Below are 19,746 nucleotides of genomic sequence, written 5' to 3'. Positions count from 1 at the left end.
GCATGCTCCCTGCCCATTAGGGGTTTGAGCAAGGCAGCTGAACAGAGAGCCACACCCCTGTTGCATGTTCTGTGACGGGGTCAGGAAACTCTCCCATTTCAGGACAGTCAAGAGCAAGAGGAGACGGTTGAACCAAGGAAGAGATGAGAACCAAGGTCGAAAAGTGTAACACATGGCTGGGCATGGTGGTTCACGCTTGTAATCCCAGCACTTTGGGAGGCCGGATCACAAGGTCAGGAATTCGAGACCAGCCTGACCAACATGGTGAAACCATGTCTCTACTAAAACTACACAAATTAGCCAGGCATGGTGGCATATGTCTGTAATCCCAGCTACTCAGGAGGCTGAGGCAGGAGAATCGCTTGAACCCGGTGTCAGGCCTCTGAGCCCAAGCTAAGCCATCATATCCCCTGAGACCTGCAGGTATACATCCAGATGGCCTGAAGTAACTGAAGAATCACAAAAGAAGTGATATTTAAATGGCCTGTTCCTGCCTTAACTAATGACATTCCACCACAAAAGAAGTGAAAATGGCCAGTCCTTGCCTTAACTGATGACATTACCTTGTGAAATTCCTTCTCCTGGCTCATCCTAGCTCAAAACACTCCCCCACTGAGCACCTTGTGACCCCCACTCCTGCCCGCCAGAGAACAACCCCCCTTTGACTGTAATTTTCCTTTACCTACCCAAATCTTATAAAAACGGCCCCACCCCATCTCCCTTCACTGACTCTCTTTTCGGACTCAGCCCGCCTGCACCCAGGTGATTAAAAAGCTTTATTGCTCGCACAAAGCCTGTTTGGTGGTCTCTTCACACGAACTCCGGAGGCGGAGGTTGTAGTGAGCCCAGTTGGCGGCACTGCACTCCAGCCTGGGCAACAGAGCGAAACTGCATTTCAAAAAAGAAAGAAAGGAAGGGAGGGAGGGAGGGAGGAAGGAAGGAAGGAAGGAAGGAAGGAAGGAAGGAAGGAAGGAAGGAGGGAAAGAAGGAAGTGAAGGAAGGAAAGAAAGAGCAACACTCTTCACTGTCTCCCAGGAAGAAGTTTGGGTATAGGAGTTTTGTCATTACAGTGGGAATGTTATTAGACTAGAGAGCTGCAACCCAGGGGTGAGGGCGGAAGCCCATTGAGGACCCCTAGGCCTAATCAAGAGTGAGGATGACTCAGGTGACACACAGGGAGCCCAGTGGCCAGCTGGTTCAACCTAATCTGGAGAATGACTCAACACCAGGATGCCACTGCTGTTGGGGGAGGAGGAGGAAGTGCTAAACCTGTTTTAATATTTCCTGTCTCAAGCCCACATTGTTCTGGGGATTGAGATCTGAAGTTGAGGGGTTGGGGGTCAGGGAATCTGGCTATAGACACTGCAGATCTGCAGAGGGAGGGTATGAGACAGGCTGAAACTGCTGCAATATGTACTCACCCTGAGGGCCTCAGGACCCAGATGATCATCTTAATTTAGATTGCTGCTTGGCCCAAGCAGACATGAGAGTGCCTGCAGACAGCGGCTCTGGCACTGGTACCCATGGTAGCAGCTGGCCTCACTGTGATGGGAAACCCTCCAGCTCCCTCCAAGATGCAGTTAGGGTTTCTGGTCTCATTCTTGGAAGAGTTCTGTTGAATGAATTAAACTGGAATCATCTTCCTTTCCCGGGAAACTGTTGTGTCTTTTGTCTGCTCTGCCTCTGGGTGAAATCTGTAGTCCTTACTTGCTGCTATTTTCTACCATCCTAATAATAGCTCATTGTTAGGCAGACATGACGCAAATACACTTCTCACCATCTTGGGAGATTTGGGGGGGTCTTACCTTCTTATTTAAGTTATTTGTTTAATTATTTCTTCTTCTTTTTTTTTTTTTTCAGTTTGTTCTCTTTGTTTTCCCTTAGTTGGTAAAGAAGACAAGTTGTTGATGAAGGAAATTGGCAAAATATCAGCACATCTTGAGTTCTTTGGTGATCTGCCTTCTCCAGAATCTTCTGATCTGTCCCTACACCTGTATGAAAAGTGCTTCACACAATGAAACTGTCCTTACTTGGTGTCATAAGTGAGCTTACTAAATTTGGTGTGTGCCATCAATAACCCCTCACCTTTCCATCTGGGGTAGCAGCTACAATTACCTCTTTTTTTTACTATCTTGTTTTGCCCTAGAACAGGCAGGAACATCTTATATTCAACAGCTTATCTTCATAGGTGCAGGACAAAGACATAACTAGAAGTCATCCCTCTGCTTACCTGAAACAAATGCATATTTGACATGCATTGGGAATCAGGCACATCCACCCCTGACCCTCTGCTGGGAGCATTTTTTATTTAAGATATTTTTGGTTCATCTCTTGAACCTCCTTTCTACCTCCAGTTATCCCTGAGTCCCACTCACACCCCTCTTCTTTATTACTCCCTAGAAAGGAAGTAGAAAGGCAAAAGACTTTTGCCACTGAGTCACTGAAAAGAAAGAAACCTGATAATCTAGGAATTAAGGGAAGCCAGGGAAACATATCCTCAACCCTTAAGGTGAAGCTCCCAGTAGTCACCATTCCAAGAATATGGGACCTCAAACTCAAACACCTTTCTTGAGACAGAGTCTTAATAATGAAATCTGGGAATGGGAATGCATGTGTTTCTTTGTCTATCTCGACATTTTTTTCAAGACCATTTTTGTAGCCATCCACAGCTGTTTTGTAGGCACAAAGAAAGGGGCCCTACTTCCCAGGCTGTGGCTATGAAAAGAAGATAAAAATTTCAGGACTCCAAACTCACTATGCCAAAGGGCAAAGTTAAGCTTGGGAACGGAGTCACTCAAAATTGCCTTTCATGTTGTTGCTAAATAGATAGCTACAAAGGTAGAAGGTTACAGGCCTCCCCAGGGAGCCTCCCTCACAATTCGCTCACAAGAAAATTCTCTGTGCACCCCAATGTGCAGAAATGTATATCAAAACATTCATTGAAACATCTCAGCCCTGGATCTAAGATTGGGTGAGGTATAGGAAGAAAGGGTAATGTACCAAAAAAAAAAAAAAAACAAAACACTAGAGTAAGATATGGTTTCTGTCTTCTAGAAGTTAAAAGCACAGCTTATCTTCATAGTTAGAGAACAAAGGCAGGATTAGAAGTCATCCCTATGCTCACCTGAGACAAATGCATTTGAATACTTCCTTTACTCTATGTTTACTTTATCTTACCTAAAAATGCAGATTCATTGAGCCGGAGCCAATACATAGTTGACTATTCCTCTATCCCTTCTTTTCACATTTAAAATGTGGATTCAGTGAACACCAATCTAGCTTCAAAAGAATGTAATTGCTTGCCTATTCTTCCCTATTTTTTTTCCCCGAATCACAGATGTTCCTGTGACTTTCCGTGCCTTTTTCCCGGGTGCATTCTCAACCTTGGCAGAATAAATCTCTAGATTGATTGAGTCGCCTCAGTCATTTTCTTTGGTTTTACACGGCCAAAGCATACCTTCCCTCTGTGGCCTTCCTTTGGTCATTAAGGATATTCTTTCTGCCATTGGGTAACCAGGTGGTACTACCTCAACCAGAGCCACCATCTTCACATGGGCACTTCTGCACCTTACTCTAAGATGTGGTTGCCACTGAGCAAATATGTATCCATTTGACTTCCAACTCTTTTCTTTCAATTAACATTGGCATTTTTTAATTTGCTTTTTTCATTGACAAAAAAATATATGTATGGTATACAAAATATATACATTATCGAACCGGGAAATGAAGCTACTAAACATACACTTTACTTCACACACATCATTTTCTGTGGTGAAAACACTTAATACCTACTCAGCAATTTTCAAGTAGACAATACATTGTGATTAGCCACCATGTGGTACAATAGATCTCTTAAACTTATTTCTCCTCTCTGGAATTTTGTATCCTTTGAACAATATCTCCCTAATTCTCCCTAATTTTCAACTTCCTTTGTTCACAATGTCTTCAATTCTTCCTCCCGGTCTCCATCCCTACCATCCAAATTCTCTGTATGATTCAGGGTTCAAAAGAGGTTCCAACCATGCCATGAGACTCCTCCCCCCACTCTGGTTCTTGCTAGTAGCTCTTTTAATTATGTTCTCTAGCACTTGTTATAGTGATTCATATCCTGGATATGCATGTGAATCGCCTGTGGACTGTTTAAAAATATAGACCCTGACTAGACAGACCTAATCAGAATCTCTGTGTGTGAACTGCAGGCATCTGTAGTTTCACAAAGCTTCTAATGCACAGCGAGGGTATGAGAAAAACAGGTAATATATAAATGACTAATTTTAGTGTTTAACCATACCATGCCTGTTGCTACTTATCTGTCTTTTTAACTTCTGGAAGACAGAAACCATATCTTACTCTAGTTTTTGTTGTTGTTGTTGTTGTTTTGGTACATTACCCTTTCTTCCTATACCTCACCCAATCTTAGATCCAGGGCTGAGATGTTTCAATGAATATTTTGATATACATTTCTGCACATAGTAAAATCACCTAAGGGTTCAACAAACATTTTTTAATAATTTCACTGTGCCAGGCACTGGATCTAGGAAGATGAAAGCAATATGAGTCCTTTTAGACTAGAATCCATAGCTAACAGGTAAATGTTGTTGAGACTGTCATTTTGCTGCTGGGACACATATAGGCCGAGAAAGGTTTGCCATGATTAAAATGATTGACTTCTGAAAGAGGAGAGTGGAGGATGGAAGGAGCCTCTGGGTTTACAAAGGATAAAGGTTTCAGAGTATTTTGACGAGGTTCTACTATTTGTGCCATCATCCATTCCACACCTTCCTATGCTGTGCAACGAGCAGGGATAGGTTATAAACCAAATATCTGCACATCTCCCTCCAAATGGCCACTCATTGGAAAAATAATGTATAGCTTTCCTGCTAAAGGAATAGAGCAGGTACATGAGGCATATAAGTGAGAGCGCATGCTATGGTGTAAACATGGGCTGCATCCAGGTGTCTGTGGATGGTGTGTGTGCAAGGTCAGCTCTACCGCTTTCTGCAGGCTGCTGGTATCTCCTTGTTCCATCCCTCAGCTCCTAAGGCTGCCCAGACAATATTGGGAAAATCATGCGGGGTTTCTCTTAGGTGTCCCACTCTGTCCTTCCCATATCCATCTCCCCTAGAGTATTTTCTTCTTTTATTGCCACATATCCCCCAAATCTCTCTTCTCTTTAGCAAAAACTTTGTGTGTGTGTGTGTGAGATGGAGTCTTGTTCTGCCACTCAGGCTGGAGTGCAGTTGTGCAATTATAACTCACTGCAGCCTCAAGCTCTTGGGCTCAAGGGATCCTCCCACCTCAGCCTCCCTAGAAGCTAGGACTGTGGGCACCCATCACCATGCCCAGCTAATTTGTAAACATTTTTAGAGATGAGGTCTCACTATGTTGCCCAGACTGGTCCCAAACTCCTAGCCTCAGCTTCCCAAAATGCTGTTATTAGAGGTATGAGCCACTGTGCCCAGCCCTAAAATCAATTCTTAAGAATGGATCATAGAACTAAATTTACAGAAAGATGTACTTCACTGATAAAGCACTTGGATCTTATCAAATAAATAAAAAAAGTAACATTTATTGAGTTCCTAATGTGTGCCAGGGTCTACCATGTTGACGCATTATTAGCAAATTAAATAGGGAAGATGATTGAAGGGTTGGGGTCTCCTACACCTCAGCACCTGTGACACATAGATGGCTGCTTCCTCTTCTTCCTCCTAAGGTGAGCCTTGCCTGCTGCCTCTTGAAGGACCACACACTTAGTCTTTATTTCAGATCCCTTTTGAAGCAGATCTTAGAACCTCTTTGTGTCTGCTTTTTTCCTATGAGCAACTAGTTTCTTTTGCTCCCAACTCCTTTTCCAAGAGGCACAAGGTTATTTTCTAAACTAGGCCACTGGTAACCCCTAGAAAAAAAGTTTCCAATGATGGCTGCCATCTTGACAAATGGCCTTGATTCCAATGCACTCTTCTACATATGATCTACATACATGCAATATCAATCTTAATTTACATGTGATTTCAATCTATATGCAATATTACTTTGTATATGTAACATCACCCTTTTACATGCAATGTGGCAGCGATCCATTTACTCTAAGGGATCATAATACTTCCTACCTGATAGTGTTGTAGTGAAGATTCAGTGAAATAATACAGGTAATGAACCTACAACAGTGCCCAGCATAGAGCAAGCACTCCACAAAGGTCCTCACTGTTGTCATCACTCTCCCTTCTGAAAGACTGTTGATAGTGTGATGTTCCTCAGACTACCTTCATTAGTTCCAAGCTGCCCAATTTCCTCCATCCCTCCCTCTTCCCACATACTCTCCCTTCTTCCTCTTTTCATAGAATTTCCATCAATGGTAGTGGTGGTGGTATTAAGAGCAGAAACAGAATTGAGAATAAATGGAAAGGTATTTCAGGTTGCCTCCTTAGCCATAACTAATTATAATTGTTTCCTTAGCATCAATAAACATGAAGACTTCTGGCTGTAAAGGCATGTCAGGCACTGCTCCAGTTGGAGTTTCCAGCCCTCTCCTTGCTTCCTGTCACATATGACTCTGCAGGCTGCCGCTAGACACTGTGGCTTCCTGTTAGACCTGCTTTGTGTGAACTTTGCTGTCATTGGGAATTTAATCACCTTTCTGAGACAGGGACCACTGTTTTGTTAATCTGAACCAAGTTGTGATGTCAGAAAGGAAAATTAGCAACAGTTGGGTTCCAGTGTTATGAACAACTACTTAGGGTGCCCTGTCTCTGTCTAGAGAAAGAAAAGTACAGTGATCCTAAATGTAAGTAATTCATCATGACACAAAGAAAGTTAAAGGAAAATTAACTTCATAGCATAAAACAGCAGTGACATATAAACCTACAGAATGAGTAGAAAAGATACTCAAGTTAAAATTGTGGTTGAGAGGAGATCCATGGAGTGAACTTAAAATAAATGTATCATTACAGAAAGGGTTGAGAATCTCTCAGGCACTTTAGCCTCTGGATGTCCCAGACTATTTGATGCTGTTTATGTTCTATGCTAGGACAAAACCAAACAGGCCCACTGAAAGCCAAGCCAGGTCACTGGTGATGTTCCTAGGCCTGGCTGCAGGAACCTTTAGGGGCTACATGCCCTTCCTTTGGAGAAAAATGTTATCCTCTCTTACCTTCTGCTCTTGACTAAATAGATTCTATACCATCATCCCCTTAAGAAAAACGGGCAGGATCCAATCTCAGTTTTCTGTCTGTGTAATGCAGATATTAGGTGCCATTAGGCAGCACAGCCTGGAGTTCTCATTTTCTTTTGAATGTAATAGCTTCTTGCAAGTAACTTAAAAGCAGTTGTGCAGCTACATTTGGCTTTAGCAAAGGGAGAAATCTATGAAAATTTAAAAATTAATATAGAACAAGGGAGACATTATGTGATTTTTAAAGGATTGTTGTCAAGGTACCTTGTATCTGGGTGGGGAGAAAGAAACTATCAGGTTTAGGCTGAGAGTTAGATTTCACTCTGCTTAGTGGGGTTCCTGTCCAATTTGTTAGTACCCTGGTGTCAGAGAGACAGGGGTTCCCCTGAGACAATTTCAGGTTTGTTTGGTGCTTTGAGAGGCCAAGCTGGGGAGAGGTTCAAGGAGGTGCCTGTTACCACCAATGAGAACAAGGGATGCATTTCCAGGGGCTTGGTTTGGAGGTGGATGGAGTCTACCTTCCATAGGGACATTGGCTATTTGGGGACAGATATAGGCTACCAAGGTCAAGTGCTTAATCCTCAATTCAACGCTGAAAGAAAGATGTTTCTTTCAATAGACCAAATTTCCTCATACTCACCCAAGAACTTCCAGATTTAAGAGGGCACTAACATGTAGTGAGAACCCAATAATGTATATATTATTATAGATGGATGGAGGAATGTCAATGCCAATAGCTAGCCACAGGACACAAGTTCTTTGCTAGTATAGTTAGGTGAAAAATAATCTAGACTCATGAGTGTCGAATGGGCCCAGATAGTAATTCAGGGTAGGTCGTTGACAAAATGGCAGGTTTGAGGGATTAAGTTCAGTAGATACAGGATATTTTCATATTCATTCAGGAAATACATAAGAGGAGAGCACCAGGGGTGATTCTAAGTGTTACACATGGCACAACACCCAAGTAAAGACATTGAATTAGTGATTTTAAAACTTCTCACCAAAAAAACTCATGCAGGGGAGTTTCATCTTCTCACAGGCTGCCTGGATTCACCTCAGACAGGCAGCAGGCTGAGAGAGGGCCATTGAGTTTTAGTGGATTGCGTCTATAGCTTCTGATCTGACTCTCCACTGAGGAAGTAGAAGTCTTTGGTGCCCAGGAAATTAGAGTGAATGGGAGATGACAAGGTCATTGCTGAGACTGTTTCCTGTGCAGGGATCAAGTTACTTTAGAACCTGGATCTCTCAGAATGAATTACTCGGGTCTCTGAACCTCAAACTAAATAGATGAGCTTTATATTTAGGCCGCACATTTCAAGACTGAAATCAAAATTGTCATTTTGACTACAGTGTCTCTTACTTGGAGCCATGGCAAACAGGAAGGAAAAAGGTGATGTGGGGCTTCCCTAGAGCTTCTAGAAGAGTAGGAAGAATGACCACTCTCATTTGACACCTCTATAACAGCTGCTGTGTTGTGATTAGATACATTAATACGATTAAAGATTTCATCTTCTTATGAGGTTCCCAGACTTTTTCAATTTTGTTAAGAAACAATCAGAATCGTTAAATAACTCTTCCAAAGCAGGTGACAGAGTCGAGATTTGAATCCAGGGTTTTGATATTGCAGCCCATCTTCTTTTTCTAGAGCTACCAAGGGATTCATGGCACATCACACCTAGGTGTGCTATGGCGGGAAGCAGAATGCCAGGGGAATGTGTACTTCATTCATGTCATTGCAAATTAATTTATTTGGGTTATCTCTTCTGGCACATCAGTTAGCAATAGCAGAAGATTTAAATTAGATTTTCTTTAAGGGGATGTCCATGACTAGATTCTTGCTTGAAGACCTTCAAGGCAGGCACTAGTGGTGGGGCCTGACGTCTGCAGCATGTCCTTGTGAAGGAAAATCTGAGCTGGCCCCTCTACCTTCTGAGTTACTATGCTAAGAAAGGAAACAGACAAACAGCAGGAGGTTGCAGTTCCCAGAAAAGGCATTGTTCTTCTCCAACCGCCTCTGCTGTCTACCCTGTTACCTAAACAATATTACTCTAAATACCTGAAATAGTCATCTTCCAGGAATACACCTGATACTTGCAAAACAGGACAGGTTTCTGTCCATAGGACTTTAAGATGCAAGTAAGTTTTGGGTTTTCTCTGTATGCCTCATTGGTCCTCGTTGTTTCCCTAACACCAGTTCATTTTCTGATTTTTTTTTCTCTTTGGCCAAGTGCCTCGTTTTCACACCGTGTTAGTAACAACCATTGCGTAGACCAGTGGCATGCATGGCTGCCTTGCATAGATCCCACTCTTCAACTTCATGTTTGAGCATATGCCATGTCTTACATCTCCCTGTCCTGTGAGTGATGTTGCAATCAATACAAATAAACTTCAGGGGCCCTAGGCTATAGGTAAACTGTGCCAGCATAAATCCATGAGGTGTTGAGAATCTCTATGTCACATACTCTGATGCTCTGTAATTCTATTTTTCTGGCTACCAGAGCCCTCCCACAGATTCCAGGGCTTGGTTTAGAAATCTCCCTGCCTTTCCCAACTTGCCTCACAATGATCCCACCCAAAAATTTGTACTTCTCAGGGGAGACAATGGAACAATGGGAACTATAGGGGTTATGTTATTCTCACTATTTGACTCAATCTGAACTGTGTCCACTGTAACAGTTAAGGTGTAGGAAAATAGGCAAATCTCTCTCAAAATCATCCCTGGACCACCAGCATCAGAATTAGGCACTTGTTAAAAATGTAGATCCCCTCAGGACCTCCTATTTATTCAGAATTTCTGCAGTCAATACCCAGAAATCTGAATTTTAGACAAGCTCCCTTTGTGTAAGAGCCCCTGCAGGAAACTGATGACACACTCAAATTAGGATAGTCTTAGGAGAGTTTCAGAGAGGTAGTCAGGGTAAGGAGAAGTCGCAAGTGCTGTGCGCTGTTAAGAGCCCGGGTGCAGCTATGCAGGTGCACGCGCAGCAAGTGGGTTACTGGAATCTGGAGCAGAGGGACTGTGGGAAGGGCCATAAGATAGTACGTGCTTGGGATTTTGCCATGGAGGGACACAGCCAGTGCTTGATGGCCTGATAGGGGTATAAGCACCTAACCCCACTTTGCCAATCTTCTGCAAACCAGAAGCCAGAGGCAAGAGAGCCTGTTGTTTTGCTACACAGGAGGCCACCCCTGGGTGAGAAGGATGGTGAGTGGATTTGCGGGACAAATGGAGACTGCCTGGCCCCTGACCCACCCACAGCAAACCTTGAGAACCACTGGGCTAAACATTTCTCTTGTCCCAGGCCGATTAAGTCCAGTCTCAGTTCCATAAATGAGACAGAGGGTGAAGGGAAGTAGAAGAAGAGGTGAAAATGAAAGATCCTATTATGGGAAATCCAGGGAAAGCCAGAGATCCAGGAAAAGAGGATTAGGGAGCTGCAATTGTGCGAGCAAGTCTAGACTTCACTTCCCTGGCGTGCTCCGAATTCCCCTCATGCTGCCCTGTGCTTTTGGTCACCTTCCCCTGTGTGTATGTGTGTGTGTGTGTGTGTGTGTGTGTGTGTGTGTTTTCCTGCCTCCTTTTGCTTGGCACTTTTTCCCTAACTCCCCAACCTAGCATGAGACTCTTCTCTTCAGTGCTCTGGGAATTGGAGGCAGCATTTTGCATGTTTTAACTCTTCCTGTGGTCTCCATGATCTGCTACAAGTGGTTCCCATGTTCATGGGCACTTTTTCAAGACTTCATCTGACTGTTTCTGGAAGAGTCTGTGACTACAGTAGTCCTCCCTTATCCACAGTTTTGTTTTCTGCAGTTTTAACTACCCTGCAGAACAGTACGACGAGGTATTTTGAAAGAGAGAGAGAAAGATCACATTTACATAGCTTTTATTGCAGTATATTGTTACAACTATTCTAGTTTATTGTTGTTAATCTCTTACTACACCTAATTTATAAATTAAACTTTATCATATATACACATGTATAGGAAAGCACATAGCATGTAAAGAGTCTGGTACTATCAGCAGTTTCAGGCATCCACCAGGGATCTTAGAATATATCCCCCATGGATAAGGGGGGACCACTACACTTTCTAGCAAAGCTGTGACATTGAACAGAGAGCTGAAACACCAGTGAGAACCACTAGACCAAAGGTGAGTGTTGGGGGAATCTTTAGAGAAAGCTCTTTTGGCATTTTTAAAAGAGTTTATTGAGGTGCTTGATAAATTCAAGATTAACTAAATTGTCTCAGATTATATGTTTTCAGCCCAGGGATTGCTGCCAGCTCCCTAAAAGTAACCATTTATCTTATGGGTATTTTAGCAGTTCATATGGTGGAAACGGTCCCAAATCCTACCTTCATGATTTTTTAAAAAATATGGTACACTTCACTAATTTGCATGTCATCCTTGCGCAGGGGCCAATGCTAATCTTCTCTGCATCGTTCCAATTTTAGCATATGTGCTGCTGAAGCAAACAATGAAAAAAGTATGCATTTTTTCAGTAAGAATGCATTTTTTTCAGTAAGAAAAATGCATACTTTTTCACTTGTTTGATGACACACTTTGCCCTCCAACTATATTTTCTTTGTTACACACAGCTACACTTTGCTATGCCCCTGCATCCTTCTTGTTGCATCGGATTCCATGTAAAGCAAAGAGAATAAAAATTAGATTATCTCCCATCTACCTGGGGAAGTCTGACGGCAAAGCATAAAATCCATTGACTTTTCCCCTGTTTTTAACTGAAAATGGAATTTGAATTTTACTCTCTTCTTCACACCCTAAATCCAACCATTTGTTCATCTAAGCGCATATGCATTTCACCACAAAGACTCAAATCCACTGGGGAAGAACAAACCGTAATAGTTTACATTTATTGAGCATTTACTACATACCTGTCATTATTCTAATGCTTACTGTAGATTATTTTCTTTAATCCTCACAAGCACACTGTGAAGCAGGTACTTATTGCCACATTTCAAATGTGGAAGGTGAGGCACACGACAGTTAAATAACTTGCCTAGGCTCATACTCCTGCTAAATCTTAGAGCCAGGATTAAAACCAAGGCAGTGTGACTTGAGCCTGTGCCCTGAACCACAAAACCATGCTGTCTCTCTGAGTATGAAGAGTTTCTGTACTTAAGTTTGCCCTTCTGTTTCCTTTCATTATTCATTTTTATCAACAGACATTCATAGAGTGTCAAGCACTGGTGGCGAGAAGCTGAATAAGACTGGTTCTCCTTTTGAGCAGGAACATGGGAGGTCTACAAAACAGGGGAGTGATAGATCCCTGCAATACATGTGAGAGGCAGAATAAGAGGTAGGAGTAAAGTGCCCTGGAAAGACAGAGCAGGAAGTGACTTTTCAGGGAAGTTTTTGGGAAACATCGTCGTTGAGGTCACAGTTAACCCTGTCAAATAGCAGGTACGTGATAGATCTTTCAATGAATCGCAACAGAAATTCAACAAGAAGAGAAAATAATGATAAATGAAAGAAACACCAAGGGCAGAGAGTGGCTCTTGACTTTGCTCCCCATTTTGAGACTCCATTTGTGTATAGCAGATTGGCAGCAGAATGGGAGTTCCTGAGATTTAACTCTCATGAGATGCCGTGGGTCCCTGTGTGCCTGAATCAGGACCTAGAGGTGGCTGAGAGTCCAGCTTACTGGTGGAGGGGAGGAAAGGTCTATTTTCTTCGCACATCCATCGCTAGGTTCATGGGTGAGGTGCCCCTTACAAAAGACAGATTTACAAGAGAAAGGTATACAAAGGTATTAATATAAGTTTTATGTGGATGGGGAGCCTTTGGAAATGAAGATCCAAAGAAAGAGAGAAGTGTGTTTATTTTTGGGTTGATGAAGAGTGGATAGTCATGGAGAAATATGATTGGAGGACAAAAAGGTATGACCTGATGGTAACAACCTGAGGGGAACTTAGCAAGGCCTCCTTGTTCAGATTCTTCCTGGCCTCTGTGTCTTTGAGGATAAGGAAGTTCTCTTCCTCTAGGTATCGGGATGGCACTTTTTTTTTTTTTTTTAACTGAGTCTCATTCTGTCACCTAGGCTGGAGTGCAGAGGTGTGATCTCAGCTCACTGCAACCTCCGCCTCCCAAGTTCAAGCGATTCTCCTGCCTCAGCCTCCCGAGTAGCTGGGACTACAGGCGCATGCCACCATGCCTGGCTAATTTTTTGCATTTTTAGTAGAGATGGGGTTTCACTGTGTTAGCCGGGATGGTCTCTATCTCCTGACCACATGATCTGCCCACCTCAGCCTCCCAAAATGCTGGGATTACAGGCATGAGCCACTGCACATGGCCTGAAGACACCTCTTGAATGAGGATCTTATGGCCTCTTTCAGGTGGTCAGAAAATTCTGTCTAGGTTTTATAGCCTGCTTAAGGGAAGAAGGGCAAGAGAAGGTCAGAGAGTGTCCTTACTGCTTCTACTGTTTTCTAAAATGCCAAGGGGCCATATTTTAGAGCAGCCTGTCCTGAACTCCAACAGCAAGGGTAGAACAGGGCAGGATGATATCCCAGTCAGGAAGTGAATGAATGGGACTCACAGCCACACTGAGTGTCTCTAGTGACACCAAGAGCTCAGGTGAGGCTAAATCAGTCAGGACTCCCCAGGGGCCCAAAGAGGATGGTCAGGAGTAGGACAAAGACCTCACTAGTCATAGAACAGAGATAGGAGGGATGTTTTCTCTGCACATGCCAGTTATAACAGTTGAATATGCACTCCCCAGTACTCCCAGAGACTCTTACGTTGTGAGAAAGTCAGTCCTTTCAGAATGTGGAAGACTTGTCAGTTGTACCTGCCAAATCCACCTGTATACTTTGCTATAGTATCAGAAATGATTCCTTTTTGTTTTATTTTCTCTCTCCCCATGGACCAAGATGGATTTCCAGCCTGGATGCTTTAGTGGGGATTCTACCCAGTGGTGGGGGGAAGGACCACGTGCCCTTCCAACCTTGCGTCAGCAATCCCATGAGGCTCACCATGAGTCACTGCCAGCGGCCCAGACTCAGCTGTGTGGAGTCTCAGACCCTGGGGCGAAACCAGCTAAGTTCATGGGTCTTTCCTGTCTGTGTTCTCAGTGACTCACCCGAAACAGATAATAACAGTGAGGTTGAGCACACCATGTGACTGGTATCAGCCAGAACAGGTCATGCTGTTAACCCTTGGATCCCAGGCCACTGACTGCCGACTCCCAGGCCCTAGGACAGGCCCATGACCCACTTGAGTGGTGTCTCCTTCCTTTCTCTCTGGGGTCCTTGGTCAAGGTTTCAGTTTTGGAAATATGACCTTCCCTTGTAAAGGATCTCAAACTTGGGGTGGTTACTGATAGAGACTGCACCAATAACTACTACCCAGGAGGGCCCCATTGTCCCAAAACACCACCAGAGCACAAGTGAGGAGTTTTCATTCATCAAATTGGGTGTTCTTCAAAGTCGCCAAGGTGCAGATCCTGACTCCTTTCCTGGTTCTTTCCATCAGTTGGGTGATTCCCAAAGTCTGGGGAAAGAAAGAGAATGGAGGAATTTAAGAATGGAACAGATGATTTCTTCCACCTCAGACAAGCAGACTGTGAGCTCACCGTGTATCTTAAGTATTTGTGGGAAGGGTCCCAGGCAGGACCGTAACATGTCAGCACGTGACTTAAAGGCTTGGTGACAGAACAAGGATCCACGCAGCTCAGCTGCCCTGCCAGGGTGTCCTCATTGGCTCACCAGCTTAAGATCACGCCCCAAGGATGCTGCATTAATTATGAAAACCTCTGGTCAAGGCTGAAAGCCTGCAGGATGGATATGTACTATGACCTCATCATTCACATGGGATAGTCCAGAGGTCTCTAAGACTCTCCAAAACATTGTTATGATGCAACCTTTACCCCATAATATGTGACAGAGCATAACCCAAAATTTAAGTGATCCTTGCTGACCTTTAATGAGGTTAAAGTGAAAAAACAAAACAAACAAACAAACAAAAGGCAAGATGAGCTGAGATGCTGAGACTTGGCAGTGATCTGAGTCCTGAGAGTTGCTGATTCTTCAAGATACACGTTACGCCAGGTCATGGGGCAGGGTGTATATGTACATATGTGTGTTAGTGTGAAAGAGTGGGAGACTGGGTGGGAGACTTGAGTAGGGAGAGGGATGGGACATGTTGCTATGGAGAGAGAACAGTGAAACAGGCAGTATGACCAAGAATACAATCATATCAGACAGTCGAGGATCTGGGTCTCAGCCTGACATTCACTACCCAGGTGACTTTGACAATTCATGAGTCTTCTCTCTTTCACCTGTAAAAAGTGGGATAACGAAGGTAAATTTGCTCAGTGAGGAGATAATATGTGTAATTGCCTAGGAGAGTTCTAGTCACATAGCAGATCATCAGTGAAGGTCCAGCAAGCCAGGCCAGAAAATTTTATGAACAGTGAAAACTGCAGCCCAAAGTTCTGTGTGTTTCTCAATAGGAAAACACCTGTATCCCATTTTATGGTGTACAAACACTTTCACTTATGTCACCTCATTCTTCCTCTCAGAAACCCTCTAAGGAAGTTATTGTAGTGATGAGGAAACTGAGGCCCAAGGCCACACAGTGGGCAAGGCTGGAACTGGACCCCAAGTCCTATGCATCCTTCTGCTACCCCATGAGGGAGCAGTTGCAAGTCATGAACACACACCCATCATGCAGCATCATGGGTGTGGCACCGAAAGGATGAGCTCGAAAATGCAACATTATAAAGATTTTGTGTTAACTGCAGAACCTCTAAAAACCAGGCATTGATTCCTTCACTCTAGAAATATTTATTAAGGATCCACAATGTGCTGGGTACTGATCCCAATGCTGAGGATACATCAATGAACAAACCAAACAAAGCCCTGATTCCCAAGAGACAACAGTAAACAATAAGAATAGTAAGTGAGTAAAGTATGTCATATTTTAGTGGTAAGTGCTTTGGGAAGAGGAAGGTGTAGAGCAGAGCAAGAAGGATCTGGATTGCAGGCCACAGGGTGGTTGCAATTTAAAATAAGTTAATCCAAGTCGATCAAACTAGGGAAAATATTTAAGTTTGGGGGCAAGGGAGTGTTCCAGGCAGAAAGGAAAGTCAGAGTCAAGGCCTAAAGCAGACAGGTGCCTGGCATATTTGAGGAAACCTCAGCACCCAGAGCACAGGGCTGGCATCATGAAGATGGATGGATTGATTATGATGGTCGATCACCAGCCACAAGTTCAGTTTTATGGTTTCTAGAAGAGTCTATTCAAGACTACAAGGGTCTTCCACTGATACACTCACAAATCTGAGCCTTTGGGCTAGTATATTGGATGAGATAGTATCGTTTTAGTAAGGATTATTTTCTCTATCAAGGGAATCTTTTCAATAGTGAATTGTATTCTTGTACTTAAAATATTTCATCTCTAAAGCTTCCATTGATGTCCGACTCTGCAGAAATGACTTGGAGGTGTAGACAGGACCTTAATATAGGGATCTCTATTGATGACACTTGCTTGACTTGCTGCTGTTTAGTTATATGTTCATAAAGACAGCCCGTAGGTCCCATCTCTTTACTCAGGCACTGAAGTGCTCCCGGCATCTGGCCCCTCTTGACGTTACCTCCTCTGCTGTCTTTTACACATCCCTCACTATAAGTCAAGCTAGAAACCTGTGCTCTCCAAATCCTGCCAGAACCAATTTAGAAGAAAAATATTTTATCTGTATAAAAGTTTGTATAAAACAATTAAGCATACATTGAAATCTATATTTGCATTTAATTTTCTGATAGCTTTAAACTAATGTAAAACATTTTTAAATCTTTTTGGCGAATAAAGTTTGTCCCAGTCCCCTCCAGACAGTGTGCCTTTCCTGGTGTTACCTGTCTCTCCTTTCTTTGCCATAGCCTACCCATACTTGGTATCAGTGATCAGTGTGTCTGCATAAGAAAAAATTTAAATCAAAAGTGTGTGGTAAACGTTGCAAAACAGTTTTCATAGAAAATAAAATATTTTTAGATACAAGTTAATGCTTCCCAGAATTAGCAGCAGATAAAATTCTAGGAGACCCCTGTATCTTTCCCCCAAGCAGAGAAGGGCACTGCTAAGTGATCACTGGCAAGAAGCTCCTGGGCTACAGCACACTTTGCAAACTGCAAAATCACAACAGCAGAATTTCTGGTGTTTGTACTATAATTCTGGATATATTTACTTGCCATGTGTTTTAGACTTAATCTAGTCTTTTTCTCTTTCTCTCTCTTACACTGGCATTTTTCTTCTTAACACCATTCGAGGTGAGAAAAGTTGTAAGAAAATAATTAAAGTTTGAGTCTTGGTTCTTCCCATCTTTAAATGGATAATAATAACAACAGTAATAATAGCAACACTAATAACAATAGCAACACTAATACCCATAGCAACACCAACAATCGATAAAAGACTCTAGGCAATGATTGAAGTGATAGTATTGGAGAGACAAGTTGACATGCAAACACCGACTATAAGAAGAAAAAATCTGAGGAGAATAAAAGACAAACCAATCCATAAAGTAATTTAGACATTGATTTTTAGAATACCCTTTACTTTCAAGTTGCAGTTTCAGGCCTCTGTTAATTTTACTCTAGTTTAGATAAAAAGTAAGGGGTTTCTGCAGCCATAAGAGTGTGCTCTTTGCGGAGTTCCACATATCATTATTTCCTTACAGTGCCAATGATTCTGGAAAAAGTGAGAAAGAGATAGTGAAGAGGGAAATGAGAATAAAGGAAGCTGTACCTAAGAATTAAGTTTATCACCCAATAAAATACTTTACTTTTAGACTGAAATTATTTAAAAATTCCCTGAATTATCAATAGACAGTGGCATTTACTATATTAAAGCATCTGAAAAAGTGTGTGTGGGGTGTGTGTGTGTGTGTGTGTGTGCGCGCTCCTAGTTACAAATTATGCAGGCAAAGCAATTTTCCCTACTTTCCCCTACTTTGGGGATAGGATTAAGTCTAGAGTAAGAGACAACTATTTAAGGCAAATGGTTCTATTGTAAAATTAGGATTATATGGCTCTGTAAGGGCAAGAAATAATTGTGGATTGGAGATGAGGTAGAAAAGGAAATGGAGATGTACACACATACACACACACACACACATACACACACACACCCCCCCCCCATAGTCCTTGATTCTTCCCACCTCCATCCCTAACCACATCTACCTCACATTACAGTGGGTCTCAATTCTTTTTCTTTTTTTCCACATAAGTACAAAGACTGTGCATAGATCCTGGGCTATAGAGCCCTCGAGGAAACCCCAGCCATGCAGCTTGGAGGGACCTGGGGCCTGAGAGGCAGGGAGATCAGAGACACTGGAAGAAAAGGCAGTCAATGAAGAAAGGAAGGTAGTTCAGATGATTTTTTAAATTGCACACTAACTCTTCCAGAAGAAGAGAGAGTAGAGAGAGAAGCCTGGGGCTTAGGAAGAAGGAGAAGAAAGAGAAAACCTCCCACCCAGCAGATGCATATATTTTCCCCCTGTTTGTTCTTTTCTAAACCTGGTTGCAGGAAAAAAAAGCCCAAGTTCTAGTTACTAATATGTAAGATATGACCCAAATGTGGATATCTTCCCTTCATCATAAACCAGGTAACTATAATAACAATAAAAACAAAGCACTTAGAGGTTATGGGAAGAAAGTATTTCTGCTTTCAAAACTTTGATTGGAGAACTTTGTTTATTTGAAAAAGAGAGCTTTTAAGTTATACTTTGTTTACGACATTTGGTTTACACTTTCTTCCACTTATGCTAGATTGCAGCCGGTCAGAGCCAGTGTCCCCAGCAATCCTAAATAACTAACCATGTTCACATTGAAAGCATGACGCACTGTACATACACAGACACACACATACACACATGTACATATGTGCACACACATACATCCAGCCATTCTTTGAAATCCAGCTCTTATCCCTCCACATCCTTTTTGAACATTTCCTGGGTTTTCAGCCTATGTGATAATGAGAACTGTACCATGTTATTTGGTTGTTTATGAGTTAGTTACTTCTTCGGAACTATTATAGATTCTGAGCACCCTGAAGGCAAAAATCCCTTTTTACTCCTTGTCTCGCCTTTCTGTCTACTGCCCTCTACTCATCATGACACAGGCTGAGCATCTAGTGTGTAATGTAATAGCTTTGTAATTGTACAGACTATAATACAGACATCACCACTAAGCTTTATCTTCCTCTGACAGTAGGCAAACTCATGACAAGATCTTTTACTACTTTTTTATTTTATTTTATTTTTTGTTTTACCACATGCATCTTTTTAAAGGCAGTCCTTTAGGATACTTCAAAGAAATCCCTGAGTACATTTTACAAAATTTGCTCCCTGCCCACCCTCACCCACCAATGCAACACAACTTAGCAAATGCAATTTTTCTCCAAGTATGAACACTCAGAGAGGACTGGGTGGGACTAATTTCTCCCTTAAGTCATCCTGCCTGGGGTGGAGATCTGGCCCCTGTGGCTTTCATCATGACCGCCACCTGCAGCCTAACCATTTGGGACACACAGGAGAGGGTGGCTCTTTCTTGGGGAG

General features: G+C 42.6%; 1 long non-coding RNA gene and 1 other non-coding gene across 2 annotated transcripts; both read right to left on the bottom strand.

Moving 5' to 3' along the window:
• Window positions 1-1,900: 1,900 nt before the first annotated feature.
• LOC112613016 lies at window positions 1,901-14,894 on the bottom strand. Its single transcript, XR_003116908.1, has 4 exons — window positions 14,764-14,894; window positions 14,537-14,681; window positions 8,532-8,586; window positions 1,901-1,991 (listed from the first exon to the last, which is right to left on the bottom strand). It is a non-coding gene; the product is annotated as an uncharacterized LOC112613016 (long non-coding RNA).
• LOC112615242 lies at window positions 11,540-11,643 on the bottom strand. The gene has a single exon (XR_003117308.1). It is a non-coding gene; the product is annotated as a U6 spliceosomal RNA (small nuclear RNA).
• Window positions 14,895-19,746: the final 4,852 nt, after the last annotated feature.

The sequence above is a fragment of the Theropithecus gelada genome, chromosome 1, assembly GCF_003255815.1.
Source record: "Theropithecus gelada isolate Dixy chromosome 1, Tgel_1.0, whole genome shotgun sequence".
NCBI classification, from domain to species: Eukaryota; Metazoa; Chordata; class Mammalia; order Primates; family Cercopithecidae; genus Theropithecus; species Theropithecus gelada.
The sequence above is the reverse complement of the archived record's forward strand: the minus strand, read 5'-3'. Positions and strand labels throughout refer to the sequence as shown.